Below are 19185 nucleotides of genomic sequence, written 5' to 3'. Positions count from 1 at the left end.
TTATGACAGAGAGAAAATGTTTGCAAAATGATGTTACCTATACTCTAAAATGTTAGCACACCAGAGTGCAAAATCCAGGGGTGGACAGGTTTCTGTGTGTAGCCTTTGGAACTGTGTCCTAAGGAGACACGCCACAGAGAAATGAAAGGGTGCAGCCTCCCAGCTGTCAGCGCCACTCCACCTCTTTGAGGCAGGGTCTGCCCCTGTCGTCCCCATGACTTACTTGTTTTTAGTGACTTCTTTATGAATCAATAATTAAGCACCTGAGGAGGAAAAAAATGTTTTTCTTGAAAGGAAATAACAGCTCTTTCTTCAATGCCTTTGGATCTTAATGGTTGCTTAGGTAACAGCTGTCACATTTTACCATCTTTGGCAAATGGGAAAGCAGCTTTCTCCACTCGCATTTGTCTTCTAAAGGGAAAACGAAGGCCATGTGCAGCGACCGCTGTGTCTCCAGAACAAGGACCTCATGTGCACAGAGGCAATGAGACATAACCTCTAAACAAACTCAGACCCTTTGTTTAGAACTGTCTCTTTTATGGAGAGGGAGTGAACTGTGATCGGTGGTGTGTGTAGCCAGGATTTGCTGAAGTCGACTGGCTGTATCTATCCTCCCCGCCACTCTCTCCTTTGGTTTGGCGTGGTGACTGTCCCCTTCCTAGTTAAGATGAGGTCAACCATATCTAGTCTTTCCTGTCCGCTTGAGCATCTTGCTTTATTGTGGACATGTATAATTCGAGATTCAAGATTTTTCTCTTGAATTGGGGACTAACAGCATACACAGACGCTGACAGGGACAGTATGTCCTACCTGGTACTTGCAGAGAGCCTCGCCCTGAGCAGGCCTCCAGTCTACGAGTGCAGCAAACCATCTCCTCAAGGGTGATAACCTGCTGTTCGCAAAGTATGCGCAGCTTGTACCTTTAAATCCAGCAACCACATTAGATATCTTAGATGAGTCACTGGAAGACAATGGGTTGGTCACATTCATGTAAAGAGAGTAAGTTTTTTTTACTATTTTACTTTTGATCTTACTATATGTTAATTTTGAGTAAGTTTGATACTATAAATCAGCCAACAGTTACTTGCATTTGAGTTATTTGTCCTGGGCTTTCTGAGCTCCTAAGAGCATGCCGAGTGCAGAGCACATATCTTTGAGTAATAACAGCTTAGCACCGTGCAGGTTTCTTCCTAACAGAGCACTGAGGCTGCTGTTTCGGGGAGCCATCGAGGGATGAGGACCCAGCTACTTTTAAGAGAATCTTTGGATACCAAAATTGGGGGAAGGAAGATGATGTGGAAAATAATGCTATCTTGGGGGTGGGGTGCAGTTGGATGTGCAAAGGTGGATTACTAAAACACAGCAAGTTGTTGACACCTGCTGTGTGCTTGGACTGTCTGGGGGTGCTCTGCAGCTTGGTGTCATTCCATCTTGGGGGCAGGTGGTGTTAAACATCTTTTCATAGAAAAGGAAACAGGCTTGAAGAGGTTGACACTTCCTGAAAGCCATAGATGGAATTTAAGTCTAGTTCTTCCTACTTTGTAACTTCTTTACCTTAAGACTATCTTGTTGCTTACTCTCCTTAGTTCCAAAATATCTCCTCTTCCCCAGTCCTGGATTTCTTCACTTCCTTTCTGTATACTCTTCAGGTGGCACCACTTACAGGTGGGGAACACAGAGGAATGGACCTCACAGTGTGTATTGACTTTGCCTTGTTCAGCTCCTGGATGAGACTATCCAAACTTGAGATAATGCAGGTTGTATGTGTGAAGGAGAGAAGAGTCTGTCTTTACGTTTCAGCCACCGCTTCCCAGCAAACTGATGCTATAAAGTAAAAAGGGGGGAGAGTTTAGGCCACCATGAGGGTTGGGACTGGGACCCCACTCTAAGGGACTTTGGGGAGTGTAGACCCCCGAGGTGAGACTGAGAGGAGGGTGGGATAGCACTGAAGGCGACTTCCCTCATTTAATTTTTGTTGAAGTTTTTCGTCAAAGAAGGAGAGCAAATGAAATGGGAGGGCTGGGCGGTGCCTGTGGCTCAGTGAGTAGGGCGCCGGCCCCATATGCCGAGGGTGGCGGGTTCAAACCCAGCCCCGGCCAACCTGCAACAAAAAAATAGCCGGGCGTTGTGGCGGGCGCCTGTAGTCCCAGCTGCTCGGGAGGCTGAGGCAAGAGAATCGCGTAAGCCCAAGAGTTAGAGGTTGCTGTGAGCCGTGTGACGCCACGGCACTCTACCCGAGAGCGGAACAGTGAGACTCTGTCTCTACAAAAAAAAAAAAAAAAAAAGAAATGGGAGGGCCCACACCTTGATTTAGTTGCTCTCTCAGTGTTTGAGGCCCATAGTTGGGTGATTAATCAGTTAAGCGCAGAAACAACAACAACAATAATAAAACACATTCCTACTGTTAGCACTTCATTAAAGTTAGAAATGTAAGTGTTTAAGGTTTGTTGATCTTTCTTTTTTTTTTGCAGTTTTTTGCCAAGGCTGGGTTTGAACCCGCCACCTCCAGCATATGGGGCTGTTGCCCTACTCCGTTGAGCCGTGGGTGCTGCCCGGTTTGTTGATCTTTTATGGAGTGTCCAGGAATTTTGTTTTTGCACCTGGGTCCTTTGATTTGTGGCATTTGTTGTCTTTCCTGCACAAAACCACACCCATAATGCCTCATCAGTGCCCAGTCTTTGTTTCTCTGAAGTGGTGTCAGAACAACAAAATGTTCACAGCAGCCCCCCAACTGAGCACTTCTTGATGATCAGTCACTTTTTTCCTCTCAGAAAGTAAGATTGTCTCAACAAGCATCTAATTTTGCTTCAGTCTTCTTTTTAAGCTATTTACCTCTACTATTTCTAAATCATTTTGGTTTTATAGAAATAACAGCTCGCTTTTTAGAATCAAATTTCATTGATAATTTAATTAAATTAGGTAATAACAGAGACAAGTGCAGCCTACAGAAACAGCTTCGGAAGCAAATACAGCTGAGTCTTGGTAAGTTTTGCACATTATCCAGAGGGAACAGAGTCACCAGGCTTAGATTAGCTGATTCCAATGACAGGAACAGGCGCTTAGTCACCCATGGGCGTAAGTGTGTCTGAGCAAGGATGCCGCAGTCCAGCCAACTGAGGGCTGAGTGGAGATGGGTTAAGAGAACTTTAGCTATGGTTCAGTGTTATACCTGCTTCTTAGTGGCTTAAAGGAGCTATTTATTACAGGTATACCAGGGACCCCCAGAAGTTTGTTTAATTTTTACAGTGAATTGCATTTGGAAATTTAAACATTCAACATGCTAATTATAATGGTAACCTATGACTGGGGCTTTTGGGGTGATCACCAAAAAGTAGCCATATGGGTTAGAGAGAGCACAAATTCTATTTTTCTATCATCCCAGGGCTTGATAGTGTCTCTCTGGATAAGGGACAAGCTCATTAATGAGAAGTGAGCTCAGTCCCAAACCAATGGGGGGAAATCAGGGACATGCAATAAAAAGTCATTACACACACACACCCCACTGGCGTGGGACTGCTGAGTGCTGTCAGAGAGCTTCTGCCAAGCTGCTCTTCTTCTTATGTAAAACCTAAAAGGAGTCTGGACAGATTAGAAAGTGGAAGTTACTCTGTGTGTGATGATTCGTTTATAATGGCATAGTGATTTGTTTATCACTTGACCGACTTTAAGAAGCACAGTTATTAACTTAAGTATCTTTACTTGTTAGGCAGAAACAATGTATACCAATTTATTAGTTGCTAAACAATTTGGTATTGGATGAAAAACAAAAACCTGGGGTGGGGAGGTGTGAAAGCCTAAAAGTTGAGGTCAAATTTGACTTGTTTTCCTTCCCCTGAAATTAAGTTTTAGATGAGTTATAAAAAAGGTATAGGTAGCTGTTAAACCCCCCAAAAGGCATAGGTAGCTGTTAAACCCAAAACTTGTGGCTTTTGCCATTACGTATTTATTGCATAGAACCTTAGATTGATATTAATTGCCATTTCATGTTGCCTGGCACCAGAATTTGTACAAACCTATTTAAAAGCAACACTCTCTGAGAAAACTGACCATATTAAAGTGAAGGATAATTGAATGGCAAATAGAGTTTCCAGCTGGGATTCTTGACCAAGACCGGACAAATGCTGCCTTATCATGTGCCATAAACTGTGATGCAGAGTGCAGCAATGTTGAAACCCAGCATTTATGCTATTCCCTGTGTTATCATTTCTGATCCTCTCTTTCCTGAAGTAGAAATCCACATGGCTGGTGAGGGAGGCTTTGTTTTAGGGTACATGCGACACTTACTTCAGGTATCAGCACAGAATCTTTTAGTTCAGTCCTGTTACTAGATTTGCCCTGCACAACTGGCTCAGGGATTCCTGGTAGCCAGAGCAAAATTAGAAACATTAAGATTCATATTATCCATAAGATGGGAACTGACTAGTTTTTAAGAAAAGTAAAGCTCTCTTAAAAATTCAAAGAGGACAGATGTCAGAATGAGATCTTAATAATTTCCTCTTCACCCAGAAAATTGGCTTATATGTCAGTACTCCCCCCACCCCCACCCCTTTCAGTATCTGTATAGAGATAGGGTATGTGACTCAGGTGGCAAAGGTCAGGAGTCTGAACATTCGGGTAATGAGTACTTTGCTCTAGGAAGATAAACTGAGCATGGTGGCCCTGGCACAGGTAAGATCAAAGGATTCCCTTCGGTTTGGGGTTTGGACCTTTGTCAGTCACCAGCCGGATCTGCTTTAGCTGAATACGATTGTCCATACTCATGTTAAAATATTTTGCCAAGACAATCTTCGGTCTTCTTGAGGAATAGGTATTGGAAAAGGTCCACAGTCTCTGCAGATGACCCCTGTAACTGGTCTCAGAACTGGTGGGCAGTGCCTTTGTGGAAGGGAATTCCTGAGCACAGTATGTCACTGCCTGACCCGGCTCCTTACCTGCCACTGTGAACTCCTGTCTTGCCTGCCCCTGGATCTAGAAAGGAAGTAGAGAGCAAGTGAGGAGGGAGAAGGTAAATAAGAAAATACAGAGTTCTGCCTTAGTATATGACTCAGGCTCCGCCTTTTAGCATCAGTCTATGGAAGGCGTTCTTAGCATTGGGTTTGATCTTTTTGCCTTCCCTTTCTCTTCTCCTATTGACTCAACTTGGTTTCTTCAGTGTGAGAAACTGGACACTTGCTTTCTTTCTTTGAGGAAGGAATGAGGGAGGGGTAAAAGCCCTGCCATGTGGAGTATGAGGAGGGTAATATTTGGGTGCTCTCTCAGGGTCAGGGCCCACTTTCCAAGGAGTGTTGTGTGCATGAGTAGCTTATTGACAAGGTGGTGGCCCTGCAGAGTGTTGCTGTCTGTATGAGGCTTGGTGCTTTCGCTGTGAATACTGGCCCCTCTGCTTAGCAGTTGTGTGAAGTCCCCTGACTTTTCTTTGATTTCATCCAGCATCCAACCTGTAAATTGTGTGGCTCATTTCTGTTCTTACCTCTGTTTCTGAATGCTTTATGTATTATTTTTTTATCCAAATGGGGGTCACACCAGATTAAATTACAACTTAAGAAAACATTTTCTTATGGCAGTTTAAAACAGACACAAAGCATAGCCTGGGCAATACAGTGAGCCCCCATCTCTACAAAAAAAAGAAATAGAAAAATTAGCCTTGTGTGCTGCTGGTGGGTACCTGTAGTCCCAGCTACCCAGGAGGCCAGGGCAGGATGATTGCTTGAGCCCAGGAGTTTGAGGCCACAGTGTGTGGTGATGATCACACTGAATTTAGCCCAGACAGCAGAGCAAGACCCTCCCTCATAAAATAAAATGTAGAGTGAATAGTACAGTGAACTATATCCTTACCTCCCAGCATCAACAATCACCTGTCTATGATTCTTGGGTTCTCTCTTTTCCCTTCCTCCATTTTGTTCTGGGAGAAAGGGAGCAGTATTTTAAAGCAAATCTCAGACATCGTACCACTGCACTCCAGTACTTTGTTCTTATCTTTGATATTCAGCTGTTTGCTTTTTGTCTGTTGACTTTTCTTTCTCTGGTTCTAAAGTGACACTTGTACTGTGCCCTGGTTATGTTACAAAGGTGCACCCTCTGGGAACGTTGTCCTTTCCATGGTGCTTGTTGGGCTAGTCTTCCGGGATACTGAGATGTGGGGGTTCCTGTCTCAGGGGCCAGCAGACCCCAGAGGTATGACCGCTACTTCCTGCCTCGTTGAGTTGGGTGTACAGCTGGGTATATTTAGAAGAAGGAGACTCAAGTCTAAGTCATAATGACTTGTATTATTTATTAAGCTCATAAAGAAACCATGGCTTTGAATAATTAGACTTCCTAAATGGATGTTGCAAGATCCTATTTTTTTATAATTACCTAATTATAAAGTAGAATTATATATAAATGTGTCATCCATTGAGTACAGTAATAATCTATTTAACATTTTGCAATTTGTAAAGGTTTCCATGTCAATTATTTTATTCTAGTCCTACAATAGCATTACAAGTAAGAAAAAATATTCAGCTCCTCTCATTTAAGTCAGAGCAGAGTGGAGGTGAGCACATTGGTCAGTGACTCATCTTTAGGTCTTCTGCTCCCAGCCTAGAAGATTTTCTCTTTTGAATTTGTCTTGAGTTGCTTTGGAATGTATTGAAACTGAAGCATGCCTTTTCCTTTGTACTTCATACATTTCTTTATATAGTTGTAGTCTTTTGAAGTTCACAGCACCTCTAGCAAGGTCCTGGGGAGATGCTTGGGACAGACTGCACTTTCACTGGCACCTTAATCCCTGGCAGGGCCAGGGCAGTGGGTACAGCCCCTCTTGAAGCCCTTTGATTCCTGATGCCAGTTCTCTTCCCGAGACAGCGGTTTCTGCCTCTCTCCGGTGCTACCCCACACCCAGGCTATGACCATTGCCAGAGACCTTTCTTTATCCTGGTGTGCTGGTTACTTTTGTGACAGTGTGCAATTCATTTGAGCCTAAAACGTTTAAAATTTTTCCTAGAGGGGTGGCACCTGTGGCTCAGTCGGTAGGGCGCCGGCCCCATATACCAAGGGTGGCAGGTTCAAACCCGGCCCCGGCCAAACTGCAACCAAAAAATAGCCGGGCGTTGTGGCGGGCGCCTGTAGTCCCAGCTGCTTGGGAGGCTGAGGCAAGAGAATTGCTTAAGCCCAGGAGTTAGAGGTTGCTGTGAGCTGTGTGAGGCCACGGCACTCTACCGAGGGCCAGAAAGTGAGATTCTGTCTCTACAAAAAAAAAAAAAGGAATTTTTCCTAGAGACTAGAGATATTTGATCTAGTGGAGAAATTGTTCTCAGATTATTCCTCTACTACCACTCAATAGAAATGTTGGTACAAGCACCAAATTGCCCAATTTCTTTCAAAGTGAACAATTCCAAGAAAGATTTTTAAAATATCTAGACATGAATATTCTAATGGCTTAAATTCCCTGAGGGAAAGGAATGATGCTTCAGGGTGTATGCTTTTATTCGGGAAAATACGTAGCAGTCTAAAATTTGTATGCTTTGTTTCTTGCAAAGATATTTTCTTTCATCAGTTAAAGTCGGGTTCCTACTGAAGTGTCCTGCCTGCTGCAGATGTGTTTCATAAAACGTGATTTCTGCATTTGATTTAGAGATATTACTCATCTTCATAATACCAAATAGTTCGAGTAAGAATTGAACATAATTTCAGTGTAGGAATTTTAACCATTGTTTATCATTCAAGGAATTCTTTATATAAAATAAGTTAATAAAGTTTCTAATAGGAAATTGCTTTGGGCAAAGTTAGGGAAAGTCAGCTAAAATCAGGGGAAATGTGTATTATGGAGTATTTTCAAGAATAGGCAATGCTATTTTCTAACACATAAAGTCTCCAAAATGGTAGGTTAATCAAAGATTGTCAAAGCATTTAGTTTTAACAAATAAATAAAACAGATTTGCAATTAGTGCATTAATGATTGCTAAAGTATTTTAGAAGGAGGTTTGTTTATAAAAACAAAATTTCATAGGAAGTCTAATACGATGTGGGACTTTTTAGAAATTTTATGTTTGGTGGGCTGCTTGGCTCAGTTAGCCAGTTATGGTGAGATCCAAGAGCAGTGTGATGACTGGACGTGAGCTTCTGGAGCTGGACCAGACCTCAGAGGGCTTTTATTTGCATGCAAAGAGGAGAAATGGGAAGGAGAATGAGTGCGACCTGACTGTTGTGCTCCTGTTAGGAAGTTGCTCTCATAGACCGGTCTCATCTACAGTGTCTGCCTTGTGACTTTGGGCAAAGCACTTTGCTTTGAAGATCCCAGTTTGTAGACAATTTGAGAATTCAGTTAGAATCTGTGACTTTCAAATTGGGGTGCTCCAATTCCCTCAGACGGGAGGTGGTAGGCCAAGACGTGTAAAATGACACTCTGAACACTGTACGTATTTTTTAAAGACTTGTGCAAAGACAGTGGTTTTTATATTAGCATAGCCATGATTATAGTATAGAATGAACCAGAAAAGTTACATGTCATTTTAAGGTGAATTTGTAATGGTTGAACATAAAAACTTGCCCCTCTTTTTAGAGCCCCTTAGGGCTGTGTACGCAGACTTTCAGGTGGCTATGTTTGACCTCTACCCATAGCAGTTTGGGGAGAAAATGTTTAGAGTGATATTTTTACAAACATTTTATCATGCATATTTAAGGTATCTTGATAGCACACATAAAAATAGTAAAAAGGTTAATTATAGTGAAGCAAATTAACATTATCCATCATCTCACATTATCCATTCTTTTGTTTGTTTTTGTGGCAACAGTAGCTAAAATCTACTTGTTTATTATGAATCCTCAACACAGTATGAATTTATTATCTGGTCCTCATGTTGTACTTTAGACTTGTTTGCTAGTTGCTAGGTGGCATCTAAAATTTTCTTTTTTTCTTCATTTATACCATTCCTCTGTTAAGAACTAATCACAGGTGCCTTTTCATATCGGCGATCAAGCGTTTTTGTTGTGTTGTTTTATGTGATAGCTTATTTAAAACAGCTTGTGCCATCTAAGTCATATAATTCCAATTATGTTAAAATATATAGGCTCTTTTTTTTTTCATTCATTCTGCAGTATTTGTCAAGCACCTGCTGCATGAGAGGTGCTGTTTGGACTTTTAACAAGTTTGCTTTTTTTATTTTTTATTTTATTTATTTTTTTTTTTGTAGAGACAGAGTCTCACTGTACCGCCCTCCGGTAGAGTGCCGTGGCGTCACACGGCTCACAGCAACCTCTAACTCTTGGGCTTACGCGATTCTCTTGCCTCAGCCTCCCGAGCAGCTGGGACTACAGGCGCCTGCCACAACGCCCGGCTATTTTTTTGTTGCAGTTTGGCCGGGGCTGGGTTTGAACCCACCACCCTCGGCATATGGGGCCGGCGCCCTACTCACTGAGCCACAGGCGCCGCCCTGCTTTTTTTTATTTTAATATTTAACTTAACATATGGTTCGAAATTCAAACGGTAAGAAAAGAGATACAGAGACAAGTGCACCTTACTATTCTCAGCCCCAGGTTCACTTCCTGAGGCCATTGGGTGTTGCTTTTGAAGCCTTGAAGCTGTTTATATATCTGTGAGCAAATATGTAGGGATCTCCTTCCTTCCCTCTTGTTTACACAGATGGCAGCATACAATACATAGGAATACATCTCCTTTTTTTTTTTTATTTAATAATTAGGTTGGCCCTGAAGCTTTTATGCCAAACCCTTAGCTCTTGTTATCTCTGAAGATAAGGAGGGGGAGGCTGGCTTGCAGTGCCTCTCTCTCCCTTTAAGTTTATGTGCTGCTATCTTGTTTCAGCCCTTTTATAGGGAGAATATACGATAATGTGGAAAAGTCGTTTTTTGAAGAAAGAAGGCAAATCAGTGCACACAAGCACGTGCAGATCAGATCTTGGACTTTTCTAACAACTCCCTCTGGGGCTGGGGGTCTTGGGTTGAGGGAGGTATATGGAGGCCCCACCAAGCATGATTTTATACCTTTGCCTCAATGGTTAATGACAGTGAAACACAAGGAAAGTGAAACTCCGTGGAATTTCCTCCTCTAGGCAGTTTGTCCTCAGGTGTGACGCAGGGTTGGCAGATGCCTTGAACTTGAGCTTGGAGTTGCCTGGGCCGCAGATGTAGAACATGCCCTGGAGTGAGAGGGGTGCTCCAGAGCCTGGGAGGAAACTTTTCAGGAAAACTGCTCTTGTCTCCCTGCTAATGGAATTCAAGGTGGGAACAGTGGGCATACGTGCTAATCTGGGAAGAGAGAGGGTTGAGAGAGCCTTAGTTTGGACCTCCAGAGTGCTGGAGTGTTTGACGCCAGGTCTATACTGGAAGCTTTGGGGAGGACGAGGAGGAGAAGGGAGGGAAAAGAGTAGAATTTGTTAAAAACAACAACTATGGTCACAGTGCGCCTCATTGTAAGGACTTGAAAACACCTTCCAGATTCTTGTGTCAGAGTTATCTCGAGGTCTGGAGGCAGCGATGACATCTTTTTTTTTTTTTTTTAATTTGGCCGGGGCTGGGTTTGAACCCACCACCTCCGGCATATGGGACAGGCGCCGCCCAAGCGATGACATCTTTGGCTGGAGCTGCACCACTCGGCAGAGCACTCAGGCTTTGGGGCACATTCCTGGGGCTCTGCTCCCGTGAGTGACCTCGGACACCCCACTTAACCTTGGGTGCCTCACTTCTCAAGACCTAGGTTCTTCACCTGGCAGTAGGTATTTCTGTCCCTTTCTGTAGAAATGATTTGTGTTTAATGAGCTTGTACTTGTAAAAAGCTTAGATCATAGTAGACGTTCAGTATAAGCACTCCCCAGATTGTGGGTTACGAAAGAGATAGGTTCTGTAGGTTTGTTCTTAAGTTGAATTTATGTGTGTTGGAACAGGTACACTTACCCGTTACCTGTAATAGCCTCCATTTGTAAGTGTGAGTTGTATATCAGTCAAATGTGTCATTTGGGGACTTGCTGTAATAGTCTCTGTTCATAAGTGTGACTTGCACGTAAATCAGATGTTTGTAACTCGGGATTTACCATAATAGCCTCTATCCATAAATATGACTTGTACATAAGTCAAATGTTTATCACTCTGGGACTGTACATGTTAGCTGTTATCATTTTCCTCCCTGTGAAGAGGAATATAGGAAGGAAAGAATCAACGGGTCCATTGTCTCATAGGTGGGCCAAGGGCTTTCTGTGAAAAGAACTTGGACTCTCGGACCCTGTTCAGTTCTCTGCATAAACTGCTAGATAGGTAAGGCCTTGGAAAGTGCAGGGATCTTCAGAGTAATTTAGGAGTCATCTGGGTCCTGGTCAGAGGTCCTGTGGACCTTTTCCTGGCCTGGGAGTCAGAGCATGAAGCCTTGTCCATCCAGATGGTTTGTTTGAGGAACCACACACACAGACACCATTTCTTTGTAGCGTGTAGGCTTCCACTTTGGCAAACCTAAGTGACTGCTAACTTCCCGGCCTCTAGGTTATGGATGCTGGAGAGCATGGCTAGTGATGACAGTGTCCCATGGAAGGGCCATTGTATCACATGGCTGTTCTAATTCTCTCAACTGCTTTAATGCTTTTGTGCTATGACTACCATCTAAGAGTGATAGGAAATGCTGCAGTGTAGTAAATCTTGTTCTTTCGTTTTTATAAATAATGATGCGTATTTCCAAAGTTGAGGTTAAAGCCACAAAGGCTGTGGTACAGTAACTCGTTTTATATTGTAATTCTTTATGTTGTCTGGTAGAGAAGTGTTTCAGTTTTTGACTTGCCTCTCCAGACTAGTAAGGCTAGTTTTAAGTTGATTTTCTCGTTCTTTCAGGGTTAGATTTATATTTTAAAAGGAACAATTATTTAATAATGTGTTTTAACTACCATATGTTAGGTATCCTAGAGTTGCCCCTTTATATAAATCTAAACTCCATTGTTAGCACCAGAGGCAGCTGCAGAGGAGATATTTGTGATGTCCTAGCCTAAAACTCCCTGCTGGCAAGCCCAGCACGCAGAGGGTAATGGTTTTGTGAGAGAGACCCCTCCATAATATATAGTAGGGGTTCAGTTCTTACATTATGTGGTTAATACGCTAGAAACCAATGTGCTAGGATTTTGTTCACTCGGACTCTAGTCGCAAAACCTGTTTATGCAAGGACAAAAAAAGAGCCATGCTGTGATACTCCCACAGCTGAGGTTCTCCCATGCCTTTCCTGCTCATCTGACGTCTTTCCATCTCACTGAATTCCCCAGTCACCTTTCTTAATCAAATCCCAGATTCCTTTGTCTTAGTTCACAGCGCTTATTTTGCAGAAAAATAATAACTCACTTAAAAAGTATTTGATTTCATGGATTGGTTATAAATTCTAGGCTCTAAGTGCTTTATGTATATTATTTAATCTCCATACTAATTTTGTAACAACTTCATAACTTTTCAGGTAGCTTTGTTTTTATGGTACAGTGAAGGAAAGAGGACCAGGGAAGTTAAACATCTTGAAAAAGGTCGCACGACAGGAACTTGGAGAGTGGACATTGGAGCCCAAGTCTACTGGATTTCAAAAGGTCTGTTCTTAGTCTGGACTTTACCATAGTAATAGCTGCCATGTATTGAAGACTTGATATTTCAGAACCATTCTTACAGAAGCAACTCTCTGAGGTTAAGCAAGGGATCGAGGTCAGTGTTAGCAGTAATCGAACAGCGTGGACAGCATGTGCCCTTTGATACCATCACTGAGGTGGACACATCACCATTTCCGGTATTCTGTCAAGGTTATGAAAAATGAGGAGAGATGGAGGAACTGCCTCATGTAAGGACAAGAAAGAGACACAAGACTAGAATATTGGGGGAACAGAGGACAGGATATAGGATGTAAAACTGATTAAAATCAGAGAAAATAATGTCATTTAGTTAATAGTACTGTAACAACTGTGTGGCTTTGGTCATTGTACCATCCTTATCTCAGTTGTTGATATGGAGGAAGCTAGGTGAAGGTATGACTCAGTTTTCTATTACAGCTACTTTTCTGTAAATCTAAGGTTATTTCAAAATAAAAAGTAGAATGTTTTAAAAACCCTGTGAGGTTGATATTATTTATTTTCATTTTAGGAAGAGGAAATAAGAGGCTGAAATGTAAAGTAACATACTCAAGTCCATAACAATGGTAGTAATTAGTGAAGGAAGGAAAGTAATTTCTAACCGAGTCTTGGAGATTTCAAAGCCCATGTGTCTTAGTCCGTTCAGGCTGCTGTTAACAAAACAACGCAGCCTGGGTGGCTTATAAATAGCGGGGGTTTCTTTCTCACAGTTCTTGAGGCTGTGAAGTCCAAGATCAAGGTGCTGGCCGGTTCTCTGTCTTCCTCCTGGGTGACCTTTTTCTCATTGCACTCACATGATGGGAGGGTCAAAGGAGTTTTCTGGGGCCTCTTTTTTGTTTTTGTTTTGGTGGGTTTTTTTTTTTTTTTTTTTTTTTTTTTCCAGTTTTTTTTGGCCGGGGCTGGGTTTGAACCCATCACCTCCAGCACATGGGGCTGGCGCCCTACCCCTTTGAGCCACAGGCACCGCTCCCGTTTTCTGGGGCCTCTTTTTAAGGGCACTAATCCCATTAGTGAGGGCTTTTTTCACTACCTAATCACCTCCCAAAGTCCCCATCTCCTAGAATTTCAACATGTGCATTTGGGGTGGGGGACACATTCAAGTTATATGTTGTTATATACATGTTAACTGCTGTGCTTTATGGCTATCTTATGTTAAACAGCAGCGCCCAGCAAATCCTATTTTTATTAGTCTTTATTTTAATGCTGAGAAAAATGGTATCTTGAGCCTGCTTTTTGAAAAGCAATGCATATACTTTATTAATAATATGTGACATACATATATGTATTTCATGTGTGTGTCTGAATAGAGCAATAGTCATAATTTCATATTTAAGGCAATTAAACACCACACAAAACAGTATACAAATCAAAGTTTTTTTTCCCCCTAAGGAAAATAAAGAGTTGTTGTTATAAGCTGTTGTAATATTTTAAAGTAATACATACATCACGTGCCTCCAAATTACAAATGTCTTATTTATCTCTCTTCTTGCTGCCCAGCTTTCTCAGACTTTTCTCTGTGAATATGATTGGTAGAGTTATACAAGTAAAGCTTATACTGTTTAATTCAAAAGATGCAAGAAGAAACCCATCATTTAGCTTTATTTATTTATTTATTTTGCAGTTTTTGGCCGGGGCTGGCTTTGAACCCGCCACCGCTGGTATATGGGGCTGGCGCCCTACTCCTTGAGCCACAGGTGCCGTCCCCATCATTTTGTTTTTGAAAAAAATATGTAGACTATTTTGAAATTTTAGTGCAAAAAGAAGAATGCAAGTTTGAAAGTCCTATATAAATATTAAAATTTTTATAAAATGTAATTATAATAGAAATCTTTTAAACTTGAAAAAAAGAAAGAAATGGATCTTTTGACTTTCTCACCAATTTAATGGTGAATTCTGGATGATTTTTTAGTGTAATAGGATTAGTTTGTAGTACAAAGATCAAACTTCAGAGCACTTCCTCTATGTCCTCATCTGTAAAATAGGTACAATACACTGTTTGCTGAGTGAATTGGATAATTTTATAAAGTACTTTCAAATGAAGGACTTCAACGTGTATTTCCTTCTTTTAAAAAACTCTTTTTCTCCTTTTGTATTAAGAACCAGTGTATGCAGTTTGTGACTTCTGAAGTTGAGAACCTACTTCTGAAGACTTTGACCTTTGTTATTTGATTTACCTGTGTTAGGTGTTTCATGGAAATACAGAAAACAGGTTGCTGTCTGCCAAGACATTGCATCAGCTGGCATACGGTGGTGCTATTTTTAATAATATGTGATTCCTGTGGCCATTGGATAAAACTAGAAGCTCATAAAATGAAGCCCAGAGTAATAGGCCTATGAAGTTTAGTTTCTTAAGACCGGAACTATTTCAGGGGCTGTTTTTGAGAGAACCTGTAACTTATATTTGTCTGCTAAATTTAGTCTGTTGGCTTGCCGAGTCTCTCCTCTCCATTTCTGTTTATAAGAGAGGAAGGGTATTTGTGTGTGGCTTTTTTAGTCACAGTGAGGTTTAGAGATGGGGCAGATGGGTGGATGTATATGTTTTAAAAGGCACCCACCTTTAAAACATCTTATTAATTGTATGCACTTTTATTGGTTATAAAAGTAACTATTCATTGTAATAAATGTTTCACTATGAGAAGATACGCAGAATTGTTAAACCATCAGGAGTAACTTTATCAGTTTTGTATGTAGACCTAAATTCCTATGTTCTGTGCTGGTACATATATGATACAGATAACTCAAAACCATGATCATGCTGTACATTTGCTGAATATAAAATTACTTAAAATTAGCAGTAAAGAATATTACATTCATTTTTTCATATCTTTGCACCTTTTCCAAGAAGATAATTTACAGTTGTGTAACAAGTTGTAAGGCTCCCCTTCCCTCCCCTCCCTCCTTTCAAGAGTGCATTGGCATTATCATACTGTAGCCTTCAACTCCTGCGCTTCAGTGATCCTCCTTCCTCAGACTTCCCAAGTAGCTGGGACTAAGGTGTGTGCCACCACACCTGACTAATTTTTCTATTTTTTAGAGACAGGGTCTCACTCTTGTTAAGGCTGGTCTTGAACTCCTGAGCTGAAGCTGTCCTCCCACCTTGATCACCCCGAGTGCTTGAATTGCAGCTGTGAGCCACTGTGCTGGCTGCCTTTTTATTTTTTTATTCAGGTCTTGGATAGAAAGAGAAAGGTTCATTCTGGTAACCATTGTAAGTCTTTCGGAAGAATGATCATACTGGTAGGAATTGTCACTTGAGCAAGCTTTGAGGGTTGGGAGAGGTTGAAAGTGCTTAGCCCTTGAACTGAGGGATGGCAGTGCCTGCAGGGGGCTTAGGAGGGAAGGAGGGAGCTGCTCTCCAGATCCCGCTTCTCTTCTGTTTTTCTTTCTTGTTGCTCTTGCCAGAACTGCCACAGCCAGCAAGGTTGGGGCAGGTCCAAAGCAACCTGGGTTTCGCTAGAGGGAGGGGAATGGAAATCTCAAGAAGACAGGGCTGTAAGAAGAGGTGCGTTCCATGAGTGCCTGACCTTGGCAGCTGTTTCCTAATGTTCGTTCATATTTCAGAAAACCTTTATAGCTCTGGACTGAGAATTCTTAGATAATTTTTCTCCTTTTTCCTCTTCTCTTTCTCCTTTCTTCCTGCTTTCTCTCTAACCTTTACCTCTTTGAAAGCATACAATGATACACAACTATTACGTAAAAATCATTTGTAAACAAGTGCAATTTCCTTACCATCTGCAATTTTATATTCCGATTCCCCTCTAGCTTCTGTCTGTGTTATGTTTCTAGATTTGTATGATTATATATACGTATGCACATATAATACTTAATAAAGGATATGTTCACATAAATGTGATAAATACATTTTAAAATGAAAACGTTATGTTTCCGTATCACTGACACGTTGATTATCTGTAGATACATCTCATTCTTTGACGTGACTGCATGGTTTTGTCTTTGAAGAGGTACAAAATGTATTTACATACTAAACCATAATGCAGGATGGTTAGGTGCTTTTGGAAATTCTTATACAAATCTAGGGCAGCAGTGAACATTTTGAACATGTATCTTGACCCACTTTTTAACATTTCTGTAAGCGCAAAATGGAGTTTCTGGGACATGAATTACATTATAGGTTTTGGCAAATAATGTCACATGGCCTTCTACATAAGGGTAATACCAGTCTTAACTAATCTTTGCCTTTATTTAGTCTGAGTATATATTATTTGTCCTTACGTGCTATTCCATGGTTTTCTGACATTTTATTCTCTGTATTCTGCCTTAAGGTGTTCTTCCTGCTTCTCTACCGAGATTATGAGTTTCTCATTGTCAGGGATACATGTGTTCAATACAATGTGGATTTTGGAACTAAAAATCCTCCCTAATTATTTGGAAATAATATAGAACTCTAAGTTCACTGTGTTATCCTGCCATCCTTATAGGAACTGGTTTGTTGTTCCTCAAAGATGGGTACTAACTATCAGGTAAGAAGTAAGATATTCAGAGGACGTGCCCAGATTTACTAGACACTATTAATAATTAGTGTCACTATTCATTCAGCAGATAATTCTTTAAGAGCCTGTTCTACGCCAAGTGCTGTACTAATGTGCTGCAAGCTTTAGGTCTGGCTATATGTTTTTATGTAAGTATGGAATAGCTCTGAATAAATTAGTATGTGAGTATACCTTTGAGAGGTTCTTAAAACATTTTAAGTTTTACTGCTGCGTTTGGCTGTGAATGAGAAAACTCTGCCTTGGACAGAAGTTCAGACTCATTTGTCTCTGTCTCTGTTTATGATCTGCGTGTTTATGTTGAAGAATGTACATTTTCCAGGTTAGATCCAAAGATTATAACTAGAGGCAAAATTCTTAGTCACAGGCCCTAAAATTGAAATAAAACATGAGGGAATTTAGCCTTTTTGTTTCTATCCTTTGTCTCATTTCTCTCTGGAGTTCTTTTAGTTTTAAATGATTTTTTTTTATTTGTTTTGCCTTAAAAAAGAAATGTGAAGAGGAGTCAGTAAAAAGAGGGGAGTGGCTCCATAAATCAAGTATGAAAAATATGTCCAGGAAAAAGTCTGGTGTAAAAGCTGCAAATGACATGTCTAAAGGAAAATTTGCACTTTTATAAAGGAGATGCATTGGTTTTGAAATTTTGGCCAAAAAAATTCAATGTAGAAGCAAAATAATTAAAAATTTTTCTATCTTGGTAGAGGAATAAATATTTCAGGCAAAGGATGTGACTAAGGTTCTTGAGAAGAGGAGCTATCCGGGATTGTCCAGGTAGCTCCAAAGGCAGTCATGTGAGTCCTTATCAGAGAGGGGCAGAGGGAGATTTGACCTGCAGAGGAGAAGGTAATGTGAAGACAAAGGCAGAGAGAGATTGGGTGATGTGGCCACAAGCCAAGGGATGTCAAGGAATGCCAGTTGGCACCAACTGATTGAGAGGCCAGAAACAGATTCTTCCCAGAGCCTCCACAGGAGTATAGCCATCCCAACACCTCGATTTCACACTTCCTGGCCTCTGGACTGTGATAATAAATTTCTGTTGTTTAAAGCCACCCAGTTTGTGGTTATTTGTTATGTAACAGAGGTAATACCTGAAAAGGGATAAAAATGTTTTCTGTCTCTTTAAAATCCCCTCAGTATTTTCAGAGAACTAAAACCTACATCCTTGCTTCAGGCCAGTAGTCAGAAGGGAAAGGGGACTGAAAATGGCTCAACACAATTGTCAGGGCAAGGTTGAGAGGGCAGAGGCTTTACCAGAACCATCAATTGCATTTGAACAGCAGTACCCTAATGCTAACAACCTTCCCTTTAAAAGCTCTATATTTCTGCTTATGATGAGCATGGTGGCATTTTAAGACAGGAGATTCCATCCTCATTTGCCAGCAGATTAATAAATTTCTCTTTTCTTTTCCTCAACCACTTGTCCTTGTTCTTCTGATACAGTCTCAGGGACAAGTGCCTTTAGGTCTGATTGTATATTTTCATGTTATGGAATACTTCTGAATAAAAATTTCAAATTAATACATAAATATAACTTTGAGTGGTTCTTAAAACACTTAAGGTCTCCTAAATCTCAACGCATGGCAGCTCAACTGAGTCCAAGTCGCATCTAGTGGAGCATAGCATGCCAGGAAGGCGGTGGCTGCTATAACAAAAGCATACATCTAATGATTAGAAAACATGATAAGAACATCTTCTTTCAGTACCACGGTTTGATGTTTGTCCCTCCTAACCTCACGTTGAAACTTAAATCTTCAGTGTAACAATATTAAGAGGTGGGACCTTTAAGAAGTGAATGGGTCACGAGGACTGAGCCCTCAAGAATGGGCTAGTTCATGGATTAATGGGTTATCATGATAATGCGTTAGTTATCATGAGAGTGATAACTCTCTGTTTGAAAAGCCAATTTAGTTCCTATTCAGGAACTCTCTCTCCCCCCGGGATGCTCTCTGCCCTGTTAGGATGCTGCTGAGGCCCTCACCAGAAGCCAGCCAGAGGCAGCTGCCCAATCTTAAACTTCCCAGCCTCCAGAAGCAGGGCCCTGCTTTTTTATGAATTACCCAGTCTCCAGTATTCTGTGATAGCAAGCGTAAATGGAGGAAGACAGT

General features: G+C 41.2%; 1 protein-coding gene across 19 annotated transcripts in view; it reads left to right on the top strand.

The window, feature by feature from the left end:
• SGMS1 (sphingomyelin synthase 1) overlaps positions 1 to 19185 on the top strand; it is a 297687-nt gene that overhangs the window by 218698 nt on the left and 59804 nt on the right. For 12 of the 19 annotated variants that reach the window (XM_053582640.1, XM_053582635.1, XM_053582632.1 and 9 more), the window contains one exon: positions 12416 to 12539. The exons of 5 other annotated variants lie outside the window; for them this stretch is intronic. The gene's annotated coding sequence lies outside the window, so the exon portion shown is untranslated. Of the gene's footprint in view, positions 1 to 4749; positions 5006 to 5752; positions 6175 to 12415; positions 12540 to 19185 lie in introns of those variants that run through there. 2 more of the 19 variants (XM_053582644.1, XM_053582646.1) reach the window with 2 other exon arrangements.

This window comes from Nycticebus coucang, chromosome 3 (assembly GCF_027406575.1).
Source record: "Nycticebus coucang isolate mNycCou1 chromosome 3, mNycCou1.pri, whole genome shotgun sequence".
NCBI classification, from domain to species: Eukaryota; Metazoa; Chordata; class Mammalia; order Primates; family Lorisidae; genus Nycticebus; species Nycticebus coucang.
Note: the sequence above shows the minus strand (reverse complement) of the source record. Positions and strands in the feature narration are given on the sequence as shown.